At 39.2% G+C, this 23,385-nt stretch overlaps 1 pseudogene; it reads right to left on the minus strand.

The window, feature by feature from the left end:
- Positions 1 to 1,346: 1,346 nt before the first annotated feature.
- Positions 1,347 to 23,385, minus strand: part of LOC104141038 (kinesin-like protein KIF27) — a 33,618-nt pseudogene continuing 11,579 nt past the window's right edge.

Consider the following 23,385-nt stretch of genomic DNA (forward strand, 5'->3'; position numbering starts at 1 on the left):
TGTAGTATATGATAATGCACAGTATTATCTTAGAAGAAATATCTTCAACAATTCTTTCACATAATACTGATATAATAAATAATAGAAGTACACATTAAAATACATTTACTTGTTTGTTTATTGCTTTCTGACTACAAACATTAAGTGAATAATAAATACAGTAATATTAAATTTAATATTAGTAGGATTCATAGTTGTTACTTATGTCACATTAAAAAATATTCAAACAAAAAGACCCTAAATCCTTATCTCACACTTCAGCTGAATAACAGGGAATAATTAAGTATAATTGTGAAAGATACAATCGTTTGACAGGTAAAGTGGTTTAACAATCTGATTATAAAATATTTTGCAGTCTACTCAAAATATTAAAATGTGCCACAAGACAACAGGCCTATTGATCATGTTGTAACAAGATCTCTTGATGTGCGCAAATTTGTTCCGTGCTTGCAGCATGGAAAAATGCAGTTCTTTTACATCTACAGCCACACACGCTATACACAAGGACCTGCCTAGACAATATCAGAAAGTAGTCTTAGTTCACAATATGAAAATTTCCTTTGCTAAGTACATCTAGCAATCCAAGACAGTATTTTCAAACATGACTGCTTAGTCCACCACTAAAATAAAACTAACCTTACTTTGAAATGTGCCAATTATCTCTTGAAAAAATCAGGCCACTTTTTATGTAGGAGACAATTATGGATAGAAATGTTAAACTCATTTAAGTTTAGACATTCTGGACTCTGTCTTCAAGTTTGTACAGCTACTAATTAGCTTATCCTTCTCAGTGATCACTGTCCTCTTACAAAAAGATTGCTTTACATCCTGAACTGATTAGCAAAAACAATGCAACAATAAACCAAGAGATATGTGCAGTATTTGCTCTGAAACGGATATGCAACCCAAGAGAAAAATTTGTATTTATTCTAAATGAAAGGACATGAAAAATTAGTACAAAGAAAAGAATAATACATTGGTCTATTTGGCTTACCTAAAAGATGCTGAACCTGGTCCTATATTTTCCCATTGTATTAGTACAGAAATAAACATCATGCTTTGGGGTCGCCTAAGTGCAATTCTTACCCTCAGAAAAACTCCAGCAAACAAAAACAAAAAATGAAATAAGTAAGTATCCTAATTTCACCAATAAGACATAACACTTATTTTGCAACCAGTACAAATAATTTCATTAGGGTTAAAGGCATTTGTATGATACGCCTGTAGATACTGTGCCAATTATAATGCATCTCAGATTCACAGAAACTGTGTGAGCACAGCAAATATCTAATGACTTGATAGTGTGTATAATAACTAAAGAATACTTACTCATTCATCCATGACTGCTAATTAACAGGGGCATGAACAAAGAAATCTAATACAATTGCTCGAGTAGCAAGTGCTATTAAAAATGCAATGATGAGTAACTGTATCTTAGTGACGCTAGACTTTTTGTCCATTTCAATGGAGTCTGGAGCAATAAAATTGACACCAACTCCAAGGCTTGAGCGCCTCAAAGATAATTCAGAGGGAGGGATATGACGTAGCTCTTGGCAAGATAGTTTTACTGGAGTTACTCCTTGAAACTGTGTTATGGTCTCTCTCCTCTGGATGACAGAAAATAGTTGAGGATGAGATTTTGAAGGCTGTGCTTCATCTGTTCCTGTTTTGTCATCACTATTGCTTGACAAACACATTTTGTTACATCCAACTTCTGAAACATCTTCTCCAAGCTTGCACAAGTTCAGTCATGCTCTTAAAGCATTTATTCTGTCTGTTTATTTTCCCTGGTTGACTATTGGTTTCAGGGTTAGGTGTCCACTTGAATTCTTCAGAAGCAACTTCTGCTTCATCTTGACTGAATGCCCTGTTACCAACACTGTGATCTAAAACAAAATTTATAATAGCTAAGAGTTACAACTCTCATGAGTACCTGCCTTCAAGAAAAGTTGGGTAGTAAGCATAGTTTTAACAACATCAGTAAGTTGTAGTGTGAAAGTGGTCAAAAATAATAATCACCTCACATTTTATCCTTCTTGTTAAAAAGTTTGTCATCTACAAAAACGTCAGGGTGATTAGCTGTTTCTTTCCTCTGGCTAGTTGCTTGTAACACAAGCTTCACCATTCTAACTTGTGATGTATCCTAGTAAGCAATCTTATACCAACTGACCCAAAATACAGTCAGTTTAATTGTTCATATTTTCAAAAGCAGTCATGTAATTATGCAAGCAAAACACACAATTCTGCAAATGTGACTTTAATGTACACATAGGGCTTTTATTAAAGCTCAGCAATCAATTATCAGAAATATTTTTATTCTGTTGTATTAAAGCATTACTCAAAATGGATTCAAAAGGAAAATAACTGAAAGTAATGATACAAAAATATAGAGCACTTATAACTCCTACCAAAATATGCATTTGAAAAAGTTGGAAATGCACAGGGATCTTTTCCCTTCTACTCTTTGCAACAGTTTAGCTAAGATGGGTGTTTCCCCATGGGGAAGCATGTCCTGAACTACATGTTTCTTTGTATATTAGGCACAGAACAATCTTTCCCATGCTCATTTAGAATCCAACCTCTATAATATTCATGTTCACCGTAGGACAGTGTACTTTATAGTAATGAACTTGTTGACTCATTGTCCTGCCTAGAGGGCAAGGACTGAGCCTTAATTCACTCTGGGAGGGGCAGGTGCATGATCAGCATCTACATGTATGAAGGCACGGCATTGCCCAGAGTGGAAAGAAACAGAAGTATCCATTGGGAGGAAGAATCAGTCATGCTGAGCCTTATTAAAAAAAAAAAAGGGGGGGGGGAGAAGGCTTCATTGTGCACATGAGGTGGTGGTGGTGGCACTGAGAGGTGTGAGAATCAAAACAGTGACAAAAGTTGAACCTTCCTTTTCCCCTCCACCAGAACAGCTTTATTATAAGCCTGAATTCTGGCTAGTAGGACAGGGAGCAATTAAGAACTTATTATAGCAATTGGTTGCTGGTCTTTCAAAGCACAGAATCACATTAGAAAGTTTATGTTTTTACTACAGCTGTCTAAATCCTCTCTTTTTAGTCTTAGTAAGGAATAAACTTTTAGTCACTAAAAGCATGGAACTCTTCACTGACAAGCTCCCAATGGGAAACTTCTATGAAATCAAGTGCTGGGAGCAGCTTTCAGTTAATTTTGTGTTTTAAACCACATCTAAGAGTCTGAATAGCCCAACACCTACAGTGGCATGCTACAATGCTGATAGTTACAATGTCATTCAGAGCCTTTCAGATAGTAAAATTCCATTCTCTTAACCATAACAGTTTGAGAGTGTAACTGCTGAAATGATATTAGAATCCAAAGAAAATAGAACAAGAATTTAAAGCATTGTTATATCACAGATTGCTGAGGCTACAAACAAATGCTGTCTTTCATTTGAAACTGGGGGAAGATGTAATGAATCCTTTCTGGAGAACACATAGTTCAGTAAAAAATACAATTTTTATATCTATCTGATACATTCTGTGTATAACCGTGCCTCAAATGGGCTACTGACAATTGCATACACATTTTAAGACAATAAACTTACATTTAGTGGGTGCCAATAATTGATGGGATGAATCTCCAATGAGCTCCTTCAATTTCTTCTTCAGTTCTCTGCTGGTTTTCTTATAGAAAAATAAGCCTTTTTCCAGTTGCTGGACTTTTACTTCATACTCTTTCAAGTTTCCTGCAATACCTTCACCATCTTGTTCTATGACAAGTATAATTAGTTTTATAACCAAATATGCATTAAATTTTTATATACCAAAAATCAAGATGCCAAACCAGACAGAAAACATCCTATATTTTGCTGACAGTTTGCTTGCAGTATGTACATTTTAACTACTATGACATAGGATTAAAAAGGCCATGCCTACCCTGCTTGTCAATTTTATTAAGAGTATTTATAAGATCAAGATAAACAGGGCTTACATCTTTCAACTTACTAACAGTAAATTCAATATGAAAATATGACATTTCTGATACTGTTTGAAAAAACATTCAATTTTCTTTTTATACAGACACCTTGTGTCTGTTCCCCGGCATCCTACATGACATCAGAATTAGTAACAGACAAAATATATCTCTGTACCTCATGTATTATTATTAAATGTTTTTTTCAGTTGAAATACACTATTTCTCAGTAGTGACTAAAGATAATATTTGCTGTACAATCCCCCACAATAAGCAAACACCTTTTAAATGATGCAGTATTAACTGTAGTTTTTGCTCATGTTCTTTGTGTTGTAGGGTCAGCTCTCTGTCACACTGTAGCTTGATGTGTTCAAGTGCAGATTCTAATTCACGTATTGCGTTTTCCTGGTCTATGACTGTCACTTCCTGTTCTTCAGTCTGCAGTTGTAATTTACATTCAGACTCATGTAGGCCAACAATCTAAGAAAGACGTACACTTCTTTTGATTTATCAAGCCATTTTAATAAAGGCTTTACAGTTCTACTTAATAGATTAATGCATATAAAAGCAATGGTCTCTATAAGCCTTAAGCATTGATTGGAAACAGACTTGCCTGCTGTGAGTTCACACTTCAAAAACAAGCTCTTATTAAAGGTATATTTTAATCGCATGGACTAGTGAGTTTTTTGTTTTGTTTTTAATACCATGCCCAGAATTTAAACTGATACAATAGCATCTCTCTGATACTAGAAAACTTCCAACTTGCATAGCACAGACAGCTTGTTCACAAGATCCTCCAGGTTCACCCAAGGTCACAAAGACACACCATATCCTAATGCATTTTATTTTTATGTTTCCAGATGTCAGCACAATTCTTCAGTACGTGGCTGTAAACACTGCAGGCAGTATTTGCAAAAAGATTTTCTACTGGAATGGCGGGGGGGAAGAAAAGGACTACTAGGCTGAGCTTTACGAAGTCTACGTTTGGGAAGAATTTCAGTTTGACAGCAGTATTTAAATATGTTACTGCTCCAAAAATTAGCAACATAGAATACTGAAAAAGAGCAAGGAAATCTCCAAATTAGCTGCACCCTATAGGCTATTGACCCCAAAACAAGATATACAAAGTTAACATACAAGTATCCTACTTAGGTTAACGTAAAGATTCCAATATCATCAATATCAGATGAATATAACCTGAGTAGACTTTCATCAAAAGTCTGTTAAATTGACCTTTACTTCTTCGTACCATTTTGTTTCATTATCTAGAATAATAACAGACAATAGGATAAAATATTATTCATTAGTTAAAACAAACCTTGTTGAAATATTTGAAGAGGATAGCTCTGAGCTCCTCAGCAGACAGGGAAAATAGTTTTCCTATTACATTATCCTCACTCTGTGAGAGAATCCGAGAAGAGGACCTAAGCAAATGCTAGCGACTGAATACTTTCATTCTTGTAACCAATGGCAGCTTCCAAGGCTTCAATTCCTTCTTCCAGTTGGAAAAGGACATGCTCTTCCTACAGGGAAGCACAAGAGTGAGATCTTTAAAAAATGTGCAAAATCAATCTTTTTATACATAAGACATTCATTAACTTCATTCTCCAGAGTGAGCCTACTCTGAAGAGCAAGACAAACTGGTAATAGTATAGACATTGGAATGGGAAAAGTAAGAAGAAGAGTACAAATCCAGAGTGTTTTTTGCCATGGTAGAGTTCCATTATACAGCGGTCAATCAACTGGTTCATCACCACAAAAGCAGAAGTCATCCTTCCCTTTTTATCCTTCCCTCATCCTCCTCTCCCCACAGTCCAGCTTCTACTATATTTTTTTTTTGTTGTGCTAGTTTTCTGCTGGATTAATGAATGAATAAGATCAGTAAGGAGTTTAGTGACCATAACTTGTGCAGGAAAGTGGCAGAAATGCATGGCCTGGAGCACTGCAGAGGTCTCTGAGGAGTGAAGCAAGGAGGGGCCTTTTGGCACCAGCAGACTATTTGATCAGCTCAGCCATGTCCCTATACTGCTTCTCAAGACCTAGAAAGAATTTGTGCATTCTATATGAACTTATTATATCTTTAACTTAATTATACTGATCAACCATAATGTGGATCATCCAGGCAATATGGGTAAAAATGTGAAGGCCTTCAGGTAAGGATTGCTTTTTCAGAAAATCCTATGAAAAAATCAAGGGGCATCATTATTAGAACATGGCAATGTACATTCTATGTCCTGACACTAAAATATCTGCCCAAGATAAACTGATCAAAGTCTACAGTTCCCTTATTTCTAATTATATGGTCCTTAGAGGAAGTGGAGTTTGTCAAGGCAGTAGCTAAACTAAGTCCCTTTGAATATAAACTTTGTTAGCTAGCATATAAGTAGTGCTATCATTGCAGTATTTTAACATTGCTGAAACAAAAATACCCAACCTCAGTTTCTTGGTTCTAGCTTATTTAATATTTGGAGACATTTGAGGTTATGATTAGAATGCTTTATTACACAACACTACCTAAAAGCTATATTTATCTCAAAGGTGCTTACTTACTTCAGCTGACAACACTTTACCATCTTTCAGTTTCTCTGAAATTTCTCATACTAGTTTCTCATACTAGTTCTTCTGAGCAGCTGATCTCTTTCCTTCTGGAGAACCTGAATTTTTTCCAAAATGTCTTTCTTACCTTCAGTGGTGCTGTCCTGAAGCTGCATACCTTTATCACTTCCTGATCCAGCATACTTAAGTGAGTAGATAATTTCACACTATCTTTGTTTAAATCTAAAAAAAAAGAAAAAAAGAAAAACGAAAAGAACCACAGATATAGCACTCCTTCCAGAAGAGGCATGTATGTGAGACTGTACATAGTTCAAATTGCACATCCTGCAGTGAAAGACCTGTCTGCTTCTTGCACAGAGGGACTCCAATTATATTGAGTACATAGCTACCAAAAAATGTACTATATACTTGATGAAAGAAAACAAAGGAAAACACTCAACATCAGTTTTCTACATACAAAAAGTTAAATAACAAGTTAGTAATCATGAGTGGCAACGATACTTTAATTTCTACTAATTTTTGCTACTAAATATAAATAATGCAAAATGTTTCCCCTGTGTTCTCTAGTTTGCAAAAGGACCAAGTCATTTTTAGATATCATATTATCCAATAACATAACACCAGAATTCAGATTCTTTTTGGTTTTGTTGTCAGAATTTTTGGGAGGAAAGGTGAATAAATATGATTATTCTGTATTATTCACATTTAAATGTTGATTTGCTCAAGCCACTCTGTAAGTCAGTGGCAGTGCTAGAGACACAGGTCAGATAGCTTGAGTCTGTTCTGCTATGTGGCTCCTCCCTGCCCCAGTCTTTCAGTTAGCACTACAATTGTAGTCAGAGTTTCACAGTGTTTCTTAGATCACCTGGCTAGATCTTAGTTTCTTGATTTCAAAGTGGCTTTTCTCTTGTAATAATGCTTCTTTCTTGGTTACAATGGCTTCTCTTTTCTTTAAATCTTCTTCTAGTTCTGCTAACTGTTGTTGCTGTTGAATAATTCTTTCCATTTCTTCATCCAGCCATTTCTTTTGCTCTTCTAATTTCTAAAATTTAAACAGAGATACAGAGAGCATTAACCAGGACTTTTTGGTTCAGAATCTTATAATTATGTTTTTTTCCTCTGTTAGAGTAATGGATTTTTATAACCGTATCAAAATGGACATTTCTAATGTTAACATTAATTTTGCAACAGAAGGTCGATTCAGAATAATACAGAAATTGGACTGACTTGAAAAGAGACTCAGCAGTGTTACATTCCCATATCTTCTATAAAAAAGTTTGTATCAGATGCCTTTAATGAGATGTAGATTCTTTTCTTAATAATAGTTATATAAATAAAAGTCCTATATATAATCATAGCAACCAGGTTTGGAAGGTACCACAAGAATTCTGCTAGCCCATCCTCACTGCATTGTAGTTGTTCAAGATCAGTTATCTGTGAAAAAACAGTAAGTGCCAAGAAAGTGTGATGCTGAAAGAAATAAAATGAGAGCTCTGATACTGCTAACACAGTCTATTGGAAATTTCTTCTCACTCCATGTTTTATCAGTGGGTATATTGCTGAAATTAAAAAAATGCCTTTATTTGTCTTTTTTCATTTCTTTTCATCTTTAAAGATTTTGGATAACGCATGGAACTCCCATGTTCCAATATCCAGATTTGGAATAACATAGGTTAACCCTATCACAGAGGACGCCTACTACTCTAACATTTATAACAGAGCTCATCAGGATCATCCTCAAACCCACCAGACAACCAAACCCATTGAATTCTCAGGTCTCTGAGAATCAGCATCTTTGACAATTCATATGAAGACAATCAAACACGCTACTGCCCCTCCTTCTCTTCATTCAAAAAGAGTACAAGAGCTTCTTGACCGTAGTCCCAGTTTTTGTTACAGCAAAAAGAAAACAAAACTACCATGGAATATCTTCTTCCAAACACCTTACAGAGAAGACTAAGGACAGAGGAAGAATTTTTTTCTCATTTTCCTTTTCAGGGCCCACACAGATTTGGAATAGATGAGCTACCTGTAGCTTCTGTGAAGTTCCTGCTGAATTATTTTTCTTCTTTTTAAATGCAGCAATCTCTTCATCTTTAAGTTTAAGAATCTTTTGTTGTTGCTCCATCTTTAGCTGAAGGTCCTATAAAAAAAAAATCCTGGCTTAGTCGGTCTGATTTTTTTTCAACCTATTTAATGTCAGAGTAAGAGTCCATACAGGTATATAGTCTGAAATACTGACCTTAAATTTATCAATAAAATTGCAATTCAGGGCTAGACATCAAGTAATAAAATAAAAAAGCCTGAAGAGAAAGGCAAACTGAGAAGATGTATGTGAAAATGTCGGGGGCGATGTGTACCAGAAGACGACTGGGAGCAGCAGCAAAGTATTCTCTCAGTGCCACAAGCCCTGGGAAAGTGCACCAAAGACTTGAGTCAGTGCCAAGACGGACGGGGGCGCGTGAGCTGGGCAAGGACGTGAGAGAGAGAAGAGACTCTCGATGCAGAGCGCGGCTTGTAGCAATGTAGCAAAATAGCAAGTAACTTTAATCTGTAAACACAGCTATATTCTCACATGACAAGGTGTATGTTCTCACACAATAAGGTATATAAGAGAGGACGGAATATGAAATAAACAATCTTGCTTCACTACATGCAAAGTTCGTGTCTTCAATCCCCAGAAATGGCGCCCGAACGGGGACTTGAAGAGTAAACAGGGACCTGAAGAGAGAATCAGGACTTGAAGAGAGAAATCCGGTGGGGAGCCCAGCTGAACTCGATAGAGGCTGCAGCAAGTTTTTCAATTGCCTTCACAGAAGGTAAGCAGCTGGGAACATGGGGAATTCTGTATCAGCAGAATATAAATCTGTCTACAAGGCTATGCAGAGCTGTTTAGAAAAGCGGCACGTAGCCGTAAAGGCAGAGAAATTAAAGGAGCTTTTAATTTGGGTCTCCGCACATGTTAAAGAAGCTGATACAAGTAACATATATAGTAAGGAGACTTGGGATACCATTGGGGTGTGTTTGTGGAACGCTGCAACCTCAGATGATCCTGTCGCCCCTTCCTTGTTAACGACCTGGCGACTTATTTTTAACGCGTTAGATCAGAATCAACAGGAAAGTATGCAGAAGGCGGCTGAGACACCTTCTGCTCCTCCTGTGCAGAGCAGTGAATCTGCGGACTCATTTAACCCTGGCTCTGTAGACTCTGAAACAAAACCAGATTTATTTCCTCCGCAAACTCCCGGACCTGTTATAACAATGCCGGTCGTTACGCCTGTACCTCCAGTAGATCGGTGGAAAGACGTGCGAGCTCAGGCATTGGCAGGAGACCGTGAATGCCTTCAAGCCCTCACAATGCCTGTCCTCCTGCGCGAAGGTCAAGCCCCCACCTGGGAAGGTTTTAATTTTAGTCTAATAAAGGAGCTGCGACATACTATCAAGGACTCAGGACTTAACTCTCCCTATGCGCGAGGCTTGATACAATCGGTTTTTAATAATATGATTTTAACACCTAACGACTGTCGTACGCTGGCTCAGCTTTTGGTAACCCCCACGCAGTATATGTTATGGCAACAGGCGTGGCGGAATAATTGCGATCAAGCGGCTACAGCTAATTTAGATCGGCAGCCAGGGGATCCACTGTATGCAGTGGGTCCCACGGCCCTTTTGGGAGAGGGTCCCTATTGGGAACAGACAGCGCAGCTGCGTCTTGTTTGAGAGGCGTTGGTGCAAAGCCAAGGAGAGGCATTAAAAGCCTTGTTAAACCTCCCTGATGAAAATGGGAAAGGATTTAAGTCATTTGCGACGGTCAAGCAGGGTGCAACTGAAAGCTATATGCAGTTCGTGGACCGCCTTAGTACTGCATTAGAAAGGCAAGTGGACAATTCAGAGGCTCGTGCAATTCTGTTAAAACAAATGGCAATTGCAAATGCTAATGTAGATTGCAAGAAAGTGCTTGATGCTCTGATAGCAGCGAAACCCACTGCAGGAATTCCAGAAATGGTAGAAGCGTGTAATGTTGTGGGAACACAGACTTACCAACTGTCAGCTTTGTCTACCGCCTTTGCAGCGCTGAGTGCTGGGATTAGGTGTTTTCCGTGTGGTAATGTCAGACATATGAAAAAATTTTGCCCCCAAAGTCCTCTAAACTGCCCTCGATGTAAGAGGGGCCGACATTACGCTAATCAGTGTCGATCTAAACATGATAAAGCCGGTATGCCACTCGGAACTGCACAACAATCGGGAAACAGGAAGAGGAGCGCCAGGGGCAGGGGTGCTCTGACAGCAAATCCCTCCTCAGCACCAGGAACCTGGCTCGGCAACAGCAATGTCTTCGCCCCGCCCTGTGAGCCGGCACAAGTGGGAGCGCTGGCTGGGACTTGGCCACCTCCCAATCCGTTTACCTCATAGATACAAAACCTGTAGCGGTTTCTACGGGGGTGTGTGGCCCTTTACCAGAGGGGAATGCTCTTCTTTTGGGGCAATCATCCACTGCCCTGATGGGAGTTTTTGTCTTGCCAGGGGTTATTGATGCTGATTATACAGGGGAGATTAAAATTATAATGTGGACCCCTAATCCTCCTTGTTTTATCCCTGAAAAAACCCGCATTGCTCAATTAGTGTTTTTTCCCACCCTTTATAATTCGGCAAGGCACGAGCCCATTAAAAAGGATCGGGGAACAGCAGGCTTTGGATCCACTGGACTTCCTCAAATTTTCTGGGCTTCTACTATAACATCTCGACGGCCGATAATTCAGTGTCAGATACAGCATTCACAGAATCACAGAATCACAGAATGGTTGAGGTTGGAAGGGACCTCTGGAGATCATCTAGTCCAACCTCCCTGCTCAAGCAGGGTCCTCTAGAGCATATTTCCCAGGATCACATCCAGACGGGTTTTGAAAATCTCCAGGGAAGGAGACTCCACTACCTCTCTGGGCAACCTGTTCCAATGCTCTGTCACCCTCACAGAATGACATTCATCTACACAGCAAGTGACTTCTATCCAAGGTCTACTTGACACAGGGGCGGACGTTACTATTATTGCGGAAACCGATTGGCCTACTGATTGGACATTGTCTCCTGCGGTAACGACGGTAACTGGTGTCGGCGGCCCGATAACCCCACGGCAGAGTACCGAATTTGTCGCTATATCCGGCCCCAAACAGAGAACGGCAAATGTCAAACCTTATGTGTTACCTGTACCAATTACACTATGGGGTTGGGATGTTTTAACACAATGGGGGATGGTTTTGCAAAATTTTATTTAGGGGCCACTGACCAGCAGCTTATCCCACAGATGACATGGCTCACGACATCTCCAGTCTGGGTGGATCAGTGGCCCCTAACACGGGAAAAGCTGCACCATTTAAAAGAATTGGTTGATGAGCAATTACGGTTAGGCCATATAGTCCCTTCTCATAGTCCGTGGAATACCCCGGTGTTTGTGATAAAAAAGAAATCAGGCAAATGGCGTCTACTCCAGGATTTACAGGCGATTAATGCTGTTTTAGAAGATATGGGGCCTTTACAACAAGGTGTCCCTTCCCCTGCGACCATTCCAAGAGATTGGCCTCTAATGGTTATGGATTTAAAAGACTTTTTTTACCATTCCAATCCATCCTGCCAATGCGGCTCAGTTTGCTTTTTCTGTCCCTTCCCTCAATATGAGCGAACCTAGCCAGAGGTTTCATTGGACAGTTTTGCCACAGGGTATGAAAAATAGTCCCACAATCTGTCAGTGGTATGTAGCTCGGGCCCTTGCCCTGGTAAGAAAGAAATTTGGCAACTCCTTTATTTATCATTACATGGTTGATATTTTATTGGCAGCTTCAAATGTTACTCTTTTATGTTGTCTCAACAGGTTCAAAAAAGTCTAGCAGAACACTCTTTGGTTACTGCTCCAGAGAAAATACAACTAGTAAGTCCGTGGCACTATTTGGGGTGGATCGTGGATAACACTACTGCTAGGCCTCAACCTGTTAGCCTCAAAACCAATATTAATACTTTACATGATTTACAGTGTTTGTTAGGCACGATTAACTGGGTACGCCCGGCTTTAGGAATCTCTACTGCAGATCTTAGTCCATTGTTTAAATTGTTAAAAGGTGATCCCAACCCTGCGTCCACACGAAAGTTGACAGACGAAGCTTATAAATCCTTACAATTAGTTATAGCAAAGCTCCAGATAAACACTGTCGATTGCTTCGTATTAAATGCGCCAATTTTGTTTTTTGTTTTCACTAAACAGAAACCCTTTACTGCTCTTATTGGCCAGTTGGCAGAGAATCAACTGTGTAAACTCGAATGGATATTTCTCCCACATAATGCTACAAAAACCCTTCTCCCATTGGATGAACAATTAGCTCTGCTCATAGGGAAAGATCGTGCCTGTACCCGACAACTATTAGGTCAGGATCTTGACAGGATTTACTTATGTATGACTACTGTATATTTACAACATTTGTTACAGTTCAGTGATGCCTTTGCTGGTGCTTTGGCAGGTTTTACAGGCCAAATTCAGTCACACTGGCCTAAAAATGTTCTTTTGCAGTTTTTTGATTCCATATCCCTTCTACAACGACCACTACTCAGTCCAACGCCGTTACCGCATGCTTTAACGGTTTTTACAGACGGCTCAGGGAAGACCGGCAAGGCTGTTATTGTATGGCAGGACAATGCACAGTGGCATTCTGATGTGCATCATGTTGAAGGCTCGACTCAAATAGTTGAGCTGTCTGCTGTAGTACATGCTTTTTCTTTATGGCCCTCACAGGAGTTAAATATTGTGTCTGACAGTCAGTATGTGGTCGGCCTCGTTCAACGTGCCAAGCAGGCTATCCTTAAGGAGACAATCAATTCTCGTATATGCTCCCTTTTCTCCTCTTTACTCAATTTCTTGTCGGGGCGCAAACATTCATATTTTATCATGCATTTGCGGGCCCATACTTCATTGCCGGGCCCTCTTGTTGAAGGTAATCAACGAGCTGACGCCTTGACAGTGCCGGCGCTAACGCCTAATACTCTACAGCAGGCCCAACTTTCACATGATTTTTATCATCAGAATGCCACGGCGTTACAACGCCAATTTCACCTTACGAAAGAACAGGCTCGCTCTCTTGTTCTGTCCTGTTCTTCTTGTCAAAATCATTTTTTACAGCCCTTGTACGGTACTAACCCTCAAGGTCTATTCTCTCAAGATTTATGGCAGACAGATGTTACTCACATCGCAGACTTTGGTGTTTTTCGCTTTGTCCATGTTTCTCTGGATACCTATTCTAATTTACTGTTTGCCAGTGTTCATCGCGGAGAGTGCGCTCGAGATGTCTGCGCTCACTGGACGCAAGCTTTTGCTTTTATGGGTGTGCCTCGTACCATTAAGACTGATAATGGTCCCACGTATGTCTCTGCGAAAATTCGTTCTTTTCTTCAAGCCTGGGGAATCCAACATCTAACTGGTATTCCACACAACCCTACTGGGCAAGCTTTGATTGAACGTGCCCATAGTACTTTGAAACAGATGCTCTCAAAACAAAAAGGGGGAACCGAGGGGTATGGGACTCCTCAAGAGAGAGTGGCAAAGGCCTTGTATGTCCTTAACTTTTTGAATCGGGTCCGTGATGAGCAGACCCCTGTTGCCTCCCATTTTAACTCTTTTTCACGCCTTCTTCCCTCAGGACAAGCACAGGTTATGGTCCGTGATCTGGACTCCGGCCAATGGAAAGGACCTTTTTCCCTGATAACTTGGGGGAGGGGTTATGCTTGTGTTTCTACAGGTACCCAGCCTCGTTGGTTCCCTACTCGATGTGTTAAGCCCTACGACGTACGACGCCAATTTCGTGGCGAAGAATCTGAAGAAGTCGCAGCGTAATTCTGAGAAACGATATGTGACTTTTCGCAATAACATGCTTTTGTGTTATATCTGGGGGAACAATAGACGTAGGCAGAGGGATGTGGCCCTCTGTCTCCGAACGACCTAATCTTTGGGTAACTATAGCCAATGCCACAGGACAGGACACTGTTTGCCTGTCTGTGGCTTCGGCTGTAACCCTTTTCAAACTTGTCTGGTGGGTCTTCTGACAGACGGAAAAGTATATCAAGTTTGTAATGGTACCCCTGCCGCCCTACTGGGCTGCAGTCGGTGGGGCGATGTTTGGGATAGTTGGACGCCCTACCTACCGGTGTTACCTGGGGAACCACAAGAAATAGAGTTATTAGGTTCTGTGCAGATGGATCAGTGTATATATTTCAATTATACAGGACGAAGCTCCTCTCGAAGGGAGATCACTGTTGTTAATGCTACCTTAGCTGTTTATCGCAACACAACTTTATGGTGTAATGTAACTAGTACAAACATTTCTAAATCCAGTAACGACCCTTTGAAATTACCACAAGGGTTGTTTTTGATCTGCGACAATCGTGCCTGGCAGGGAATCCCATCTCACATCGCGGGTGGTCCCTGTACCGTAGGAACATTGGGAATGTATCTGCCCGATTCTACAATGATTCTACAAAAACGACAAAGTCGCACTAGACGATCTACACATCTTTTTCAAAAAGATTGTAGAGATGATTTTACCTTCTGGAACCCAGGAGAGATTATCGCGGCATCTATTTTTACTCCTGGGGTCGCTGCTGCAAAAGCTTTAGCAATTTTAAATAAATTAGGATGTTGGCTTGCTAAGCAAACTAACAATACCGCAACAGCACTGTCAGGGCTGCTTACTGATGTTGATTCTATAAGACATGCTACATTGCAGAATCGCGCAGCTATAGATTTTTTATTATTGGCGCATGGCCACGGGTGTGAGATTTTGGAAGGAATGTGTTGTATGAATTTGTCAGATCACTCAGAATCTATTCACGACAGTATATTGAGATTGAAAGAGAGCGTAGCGAAGTTGAGGTTAGACGACAATGACTGGCTGGAACGATTGTTCTCAGGATGGGGGATCACAGGGTGGTTATTAACTATTGTGAAGAGTGGCTTGATTATGTTATTGATGATCTTAGTCTGTGCCTGTTTCCCTGTCTTCTGCAATGCGTGCAACAAATGATAGATGTGCCTTCAAGCAACAAGCGTATGCAGCTTTGTTAAAACAAAAAGGGGGAGATGTCGGGGGCGATGTGTACCAGAAGACGACTGGGAGCAGCAACAAAGTATTCTCTCAGTGCCACAAGCCCTGGGAAAGTGCACCAAAGACTTGAGTCAGTGCCAAGACGGACGGGGGCGCGTGAGCTGGGCAAGGACGTGAGAGAGAGAAGAGACTCTCGATGCAGAGCGCGGCTTGTAGCAATGTAGCAAAATAGCAAGTAACTTTAATCTGTAAACACAGCTATATTCTCACATGATAAGGTGTATGTTCTCACACAATAAGGTATATAAGAGAGGATGGAATATGAAATAAACAATCTTGCTTCACTACACGCAAAGTTCGTGTCTTCAATTCCCACATGAAAATATTTATACACAATTTTTTTAGTGCACTTTTCAAGAAAGGCATTACTTAAAACTATGGAAAGTCTGGCAGTATATTTCATTGCCTTTGGGAAAATAGAAGCAAAATTGGCCAATCTCCTCTGTCATAAAGAAACAAAAAAAATCTTACTTTAATTTGTTGATGGTCCCACTGAATCTCTGCCTCTAGGAGATTCTTTTTTTCAGTCTCCTCATGCAGTCTTTTCTGTAGCTGAGTCTGCTGATGCTTCATCTGAGCCACATTCTGCTCAAGTTCTGTTGCTCATCTCTCACTTTGGTTAGAGAACAAAACTAGGGTCTTAGTATCCTGCTTCTTCTTCTGTAAGGTCTGAAAGTTCATGGCAAAATTCTTCATTTCACTGAATTCTTAGAGTCAGCAAGGCTTACTAACTTTTGCCCAAAAAATCACTAATTATTTCTATGGCTTCTGAACCATCTGGTGAAGTCAGTATAGGCAGAATTAATCTCAAGCACCATAAAAAGGCGCAGATACAGTTTGAGCCTGACATTACACCCAAGCTAGTAAAGTCTTCCAGAATTCATAGCTCTGGAAAATGTCATGCAAAGACATAATGGAGCCAGGATATCCCTGCCACTGCTGGTACTCAGCTGAAGCTGATAAGCCACTTCGGTCTTCCCATATGGTACTTACTCAAGCTCACCATTCTATGAGTGAGGCATGGAGCACCTAAGCTGACCCCACACAGAACTTGAACTTAGGTGTAGCAGAGCTTAAAGCATAACATCAGCACCACACAAAATGACTGTATTGGGCCTGATCTTACAAACATATAATCACAAACAACCTTGGATTTGCTTAGAGCTGGAATTTATATAGTAATTTGCTAAAATGGCAATTTTATTTATGACGGGTAATAAAAAAAAACACATTTGAAATAGTCTCCTTGTGTAGGTTCTTGTACGGTACTACATACAATGATTTATGAGCATCTCATGTCATCAACTTCTTTCTTGTTTACCAATAAAATGCTATATGTATCTAACCACATATATGTTAAAAAGCACTGTGAGTATAATGATATTAAGTTTCTCATTACCTACTTCAATCCAACCAGCTTCAATTGTGTAAAACTAGTGAGGGTTTTACAGGCAGAGCATTAAGATTTCAAAGGTGCTGGTAGGACAGGGATTTGCAAATCCTAATGGTCAGGTCAAAAATACCTGCACTTTCAACTTAGCTGCATCCATCTTCTTCTAAAATGCTTTCTGTAACGTGGTGCTCTCAGCAATGTCTCTCAGCTCCTTACTCTCCAGCTCCTTACACTCCAGCTCCTGAAGCTGCTTTTGTGTTTCAGCCAGTTCCATTTTTGCCTGCTCAGATTCTTGCTCCAGTTTAGTTATTTTCAAAGAATAATACCTGCTTACAGACTGAGCATCTGTAAGGCAGAGGCAATGCCCAGACTCACGGCGGGGACAGATACACTGTAAGGGTAAGGTGGGGGCAACACCTGGACTCCCGGCAGGGACAGATACACAAACACAAGGCACACTAGGGTCGATATTGAGCGTTTATTACCTCTGCATCTGAGCGGGAGTTCCCCAATGATTTCCCGATCGAGGCAATAATGGAGTGGGAGAGTCAGTCCCTGGCATTGCTGAACGTCGGTCCATGGTGAGGAACCCAGCGGGGGGGGGCAGTATATGAAGTTTTTATGGACTACACACATGCACAGTAAGCATATTGAGCTCATCGCTAATCTTGATTCAAAGCCCCGGTGTAGTGCCACACTGGCACAGGCTTGGCCGCGTGACTAGGGGTCAATATGCCCTGTAGATGCTCCTTTTCCCACGGAATGGTCTGGCTAGCTTCTATCACCTATCTCCTTGACATTCTTCCCCATTTACCCATACAGCATCCTTACCTTAAAGACATCATATCCAAATAGTTTAAAAAACAGTAGGATAATCAATTGAAATGCAATACTTAATTGGGGAGTTGAATTATTACTTATTTCATTCTGCTTGAACCAACAATTTCTGAGACGTTTTCCAACCCTGAAGGAACATACAGTTCCTTTCCTGAAAACTTCAATCTGCAAGTCTAACTCTGAAGTAGAGATAAAGGAAGGAGTCCAAAACTGAATTCTTTGTGTGTTATCTGATATCACCTAGAGCACCAAATAAAGTGAATTTCTTCTACCCACTGCAATCTTTGTCAAAATGGCTCCCCTATATTTCATAAATATTCATTTTTCCAGAAGGATATGCTGTTTACTTATTACTCAACTTTCAGATGAATAATCAGTGAACAACTTTGGATTGCATTTCCACCCTCTGATTTGTCCAGTTTGGGTGGTCTTTCTCACAGATTTATGGGGGCACAGAATCTTTTTCAATGCCAAGAGACAGTCCCAAGGGAATGTGTGCATAGGAGAAGAGTGTAATGGCAGGGGTTGAGCAGAGAGGTCCTTACCATCATCATAAGCTAGTTTCTGGCAGATATGAAAATACTAGGACAGGTATGTAAGGGATGTAGGCTAACAGGGATATCAGCCTTTGCCCTCATTAGCCCCTGATTCCTGCTTCTCTACTGCAGTGCTGGAAATGTGCGCATTCCCAGCCGTGTTGTATCTTCTCTCCTATCCCAGACACCATGTGATAGATATATGTCCATGGAAAGACCTGTAGCACTAAGCACACATGAAAAATTACAAGACTGGTGGAAAAAAGTAATAATGAGCAAAGCACACAAAATATTTAACAAACACATCTGCACATCATTGCACAGTAGTCCCTAATCCAAGTTTACAGCCTTCAATGCCATCACAGCAAATAATTCATAGAAGTTATGAATCTGTATGTTACTAGAAGTCTTCTAGCACAAGGTAATTACATAAAAACTAAGACATGCAGAATTTCAGAAGTATTCTGTCTTCTTTTGCCTTATTTATTTCTGAACTTCTTCATTTCAATGTGCCTTGCAGTAGCCAGTTACCTGTTTTTACTAATTCCTTAATAAGTTCCTCCTTCATTTTGATATTAAGTGCAAGTTCTCTCATTTTTTGCTTGGCCTCAGTGAGTCTCAATTCTGAATTCTTTAACTTCTGCATGTTAAAAACATGACTCTTCCAGAGGCTGTCAGTCTCTTCACCTTGAAAGAAAACATGGCAATAGTGAGATGAAAGATCTGGAATACACTCTGTATCCAAAGGACAGTGCTCTGGAACACTGCATGTGTAGGTTTCTAGCCTGGGAAGTGAAAAAAATCAAAAGGATAGAGTAGTGCAAGGAGTCTTTTCCTTGCCATCTGTATAAAAGATAGTAGGTCTAAACAGGGGAAAAAAGGGTAGCATTTATTAGCATTCCAAGACCCTGAGTAGGAGGAAAAATATTATTTAAATAATTTCAGTGTATTTCTGATAAAATAATACTATTTATTTTCTTTCCTTGAAGGAGTGCTAAAGATTTATATCTAAACATCTCTGATGTGTGAAGCACTTGCTGGCTAATGTTATTTAAACATTAAAGTCACTGATGCAGTTTCAGGAAAAAAAAATCTCAAATCTGAGCTGAGCTACAAAAAAAAACAATTATTGTTGTTTTAAATGCCCATATTTGGATGAGAAAAATAATTAAATGTGATAAACACATTCTTGCATATTCTGATATTATAATATACTTTCCTCTCATAACTTCCATTTTACTTGTGATTGTGTCAGTCGGTAGTACAGATTTGTTGTAAAAACTAGACTTGTCTACTTGACACTTCATATCACTTAGGTCAAGGGGAAAGCAGAGAGAAGCCTGTTTTCGTGTCCATGTACGGTTTATAGAACACCTGAAGAAGAATGAAAAACATGCTACATTCCAAAACATACAGGAATTGTTTTCTTTTATCTTAATGCAACAGTACATGATCTTAACACAGAAGAATCCCAAACTGAGAAAACTCAAATGGGCATTTTTACCTTCGTTTTTTTCCCCTAGATCTTGTTGGTAGATTCTGGCCCCAAAACAAGGATCATGCAATATTTATTAAATCAAAAGCTATGTCCTCACATGCAGGTCACTGATACAATTTATTATACTTGTCTTGCATTATGCCAAGTTGGTCCCATAAGTTTACCTTAAGTAACATCATAAATGGCCTCATATTATGGCAATATTAGGCAGTACTATTACATTTGATATACATATGTGTGTAAAAACAAAACAAAACAAACCCTTTAAAGAACAAAAAAATATTACTTAAACTAGGTTTTCTTTTTACTGTCTGTATTTCCTTCCTCTTCATTGCTATGATCAGACAGATGACAATGAAGGACTTTATCCTGATCTTCTACGTAGCTCAGCATCACCTGGCTGCGAGCACAAAATGCTGCCATCACCCGGGCCAGGGAGTAGGCAGGGGGGCTGGTATACACCTGCCAAAAAGCACCCCAAAAATGATGGGAAAAAATCACTTGTAACAATCTAGCAATTCTTCACTGATTTTTCAAAACTATTTCAGTTTGAAAGTGTTACCACCTGAGTTTGCAAGCAAAGGTTTTCTATAAAACTTCTGAATACCTTTGTAACAGAAGTTTTTGAGAGAGCTTAGAGAACTTGTTCCAAATGCTAAAAAAGGCACTGTTAGAAACTCATTACCAAAATGTATTCAATACCTCAGTACAGAATAATCATTCATTTTTGGTAATGTTTCATATTTGAACCCTCAAAAGGCTCACAAACAAAAACAGAAAAGACTACAGCTTTATCACTGTAAGTGATAAATTTGCCAGGGACATTTTGGACTATCACAGCATAGCATCTGTTGCAACAAATTAGAAAGTAATTTTTCAGAGTCTTCAATGGGAAACTAAACGACAGCTGACAAAGCCACCATAATTTCTCATGTCAACTCTAATTCTCTAAGTATAATCATTACAAAGTAAAGGAGAAAAATGTAACATTTGGGCAGCCCTTACCTTTCAGGTCTCTGTCCCTGAAGGTGGATGAAGGGAGTGTAGGAGACTCTTTGTGAGTGGGACACTGTATGGCCTCCTTGCAGATGCCGCAACAGCTGGCCCATCTCCACAAGCACCTGGGAAGTCTGAAGTTTTCATAACCGTAAACTTCTCTAATTTTTCTTTTAGCTGATCAATAAGGATTTGCTGTTTCACCATTTTCTCATTCTCAAGGAAAAAAGAAAACACAAACCAAAATTGCTGCTGATCATCAGCTCTCTATCACATTCACCTTTCCTAAATTCATTACCAAGATCATGAATCTTGTATATCACTCACTGACCTTAAATTCTTCTGCAGTGCACAAACAGGCAAATTCTGCAACAAAATGAAAACTCTATGACATATAATTTTAATATACCACCCCAAAACTCTAATAAATATTTTTGAAGACTTTTTTTTTTCTAGAAAGGCCTATCCTAGGCAAGTTACTTTAGCTTATCTAGGCATCTAGTGAGAAGCAGACGACATACTTATCAGCCCATGCTTGCTTATCTGTGTGTGTTTATGGGGGAATAAAATGGGAATTCAGCAAAAAATATTTAAATGGAACACATGGTCTGAGTCTAAATAATTGAACATGTACACAGGCTTCCTCTTTGAGCAATCTCACTTTAAATATTATTTGTGTTAGTAAACAAACATATGCAACTATTTGCATGATCCCAGAATCCCTTGTATTTGGTACTACTTATTCTACCCAGCCTCAACTTTGCTAGCAATACTAGTCTGGAGAATTTACTTATCTGCCCTTCCTGCAGCAATCACTGTATATTGTTCAAAACTACATATCCTCTGTAAACTGATCTATAACATCAAGATTATATCAATTTTCAACCCCCCTCCACTACTTTCACTTCTTTTCAGAGTACCTCTAAAATCTGGCCTACCAACAACAGAAAATTTGAAAAACAGCTGTGACAGTCAACTGAAAGTATTTTATGAAAGATATTTTGCATTCTCCTACTTTGAATCATATATTTTTCATTCATCCTTTACACCTTGTTTTCTGAGATTGCAAGTTCTTCCTGAGCACACAAACAATGCCTTGCAAATTGACGTTTTGTTGGAATACAATACATATGTATGGAATACAACCCTATGTCATTGGGAGTAGAATATATATGTAATACCATATTTTTATGATTTTGGAAGCAGTAAAAGCCAACTGCAAGGATTCACCCTGCAGCTAGTCTTCAACTCTTTTTAAGACTCTTTGTCCCCGATATGCTTGCACGGACAACAGTGCAATAGCAGTTATATAAATACATATATGTGTTAACATTTAATACCTAGTAGATGCTACTTTTACAATTCTGATCTTATCATGTATCACTAAATTACATATTTCTGTGAATGTCACTTCAAACTATTTGACATAAGCATTTACTTTTAATTATCCTACTTATTTTCATATAAGTTTTTAAATAAAAGGGGCAGTTTAGTGGATTAAGTACAAAACTGGTGCCTGAGAGGTTTCAAGCTCTTCTCCTGTCCCTGATACTGAACTGATTGTGACTTTTAGCAAGTCTTTTACTCACTGTGTGACTGTTTCTGTTCATTACCTCAACCTTGTATATTCCAAAATATAAATCACAAACATTATCTCAGTGTAATAACCTGACACTATGTTATATAGGAAAAAAACAAAACAAAATTAGCCAGAGATGACAGAAAAGAAAGAAAATGACAGAAGGAAGAAAAAGGTAATGAGTAGTATACTTACCTTTCATTCAACAATGACTCTCCCTAAGACATCAGCAAAGACAAGGAAAAAGAAGAAAAAGTAAAATAAGAAGAGCATTAGCTAGCTATGTTTACGCTGTTTTCTTCAAAAGAGTCAGACAATATTCTATTCATCATCCATGTGATATGCAACAGCAGGGGAATATCAGCTACTCCATTTATGGTCTTGTGTATCTTGAAATACTACATACCTGCTACCCATCACCATTTCATGGTGATCTAGAGAGGCAAAAGGCAAGCACTGTTTCCACTATGTATGTCACTCAGCTTCCTATAATAGTAAATGCTCAGAAACTTAGGATAAAATTCTGTCTTGTAAAGTCAAAAGGCAACAAAATTTTACTCTCATATTTACTAAAGCTATAACATATTTCTACAGATTCTTTAAATTAAAGCATTCTATAGAATCTTTAGAACCCTTCAGAGGCTTTTCAAATTTCAATTAATGAATAGTTCTGAAACAACCTAGAAACAAAACACACAATGGGGGTGTGTGTTATGTTTTTAGGAAGCACAGAGAGGTTGAATGATTCACCTAATGCCATACAAGAAGGCTGTGGCACAGCTAGGCTGGTATATTATTAATGGCGGTAACTGACACTTGGAATAGGCAGCAGTAGAAGACACCCCTCTGGAGCAAGGTTATTAGATGTTTATTACCTTGAAATCCCCGAACCGCAAGGGGAACCCCGG

Source organism: Struthio camelus, chromosome W (genome assembly GCF_040807025.1).
Source record: "Struthio camelus isolate bStrCam1 chromosome W, bStrCam1.hap1, whole genome shotgun sequence".
NCBI classification, from domain to species: Eukaryota; Metazoa; Chordata; class Aves; order Struthioniformes; family Struthionidae; genus Struthio; species Struthio camelus.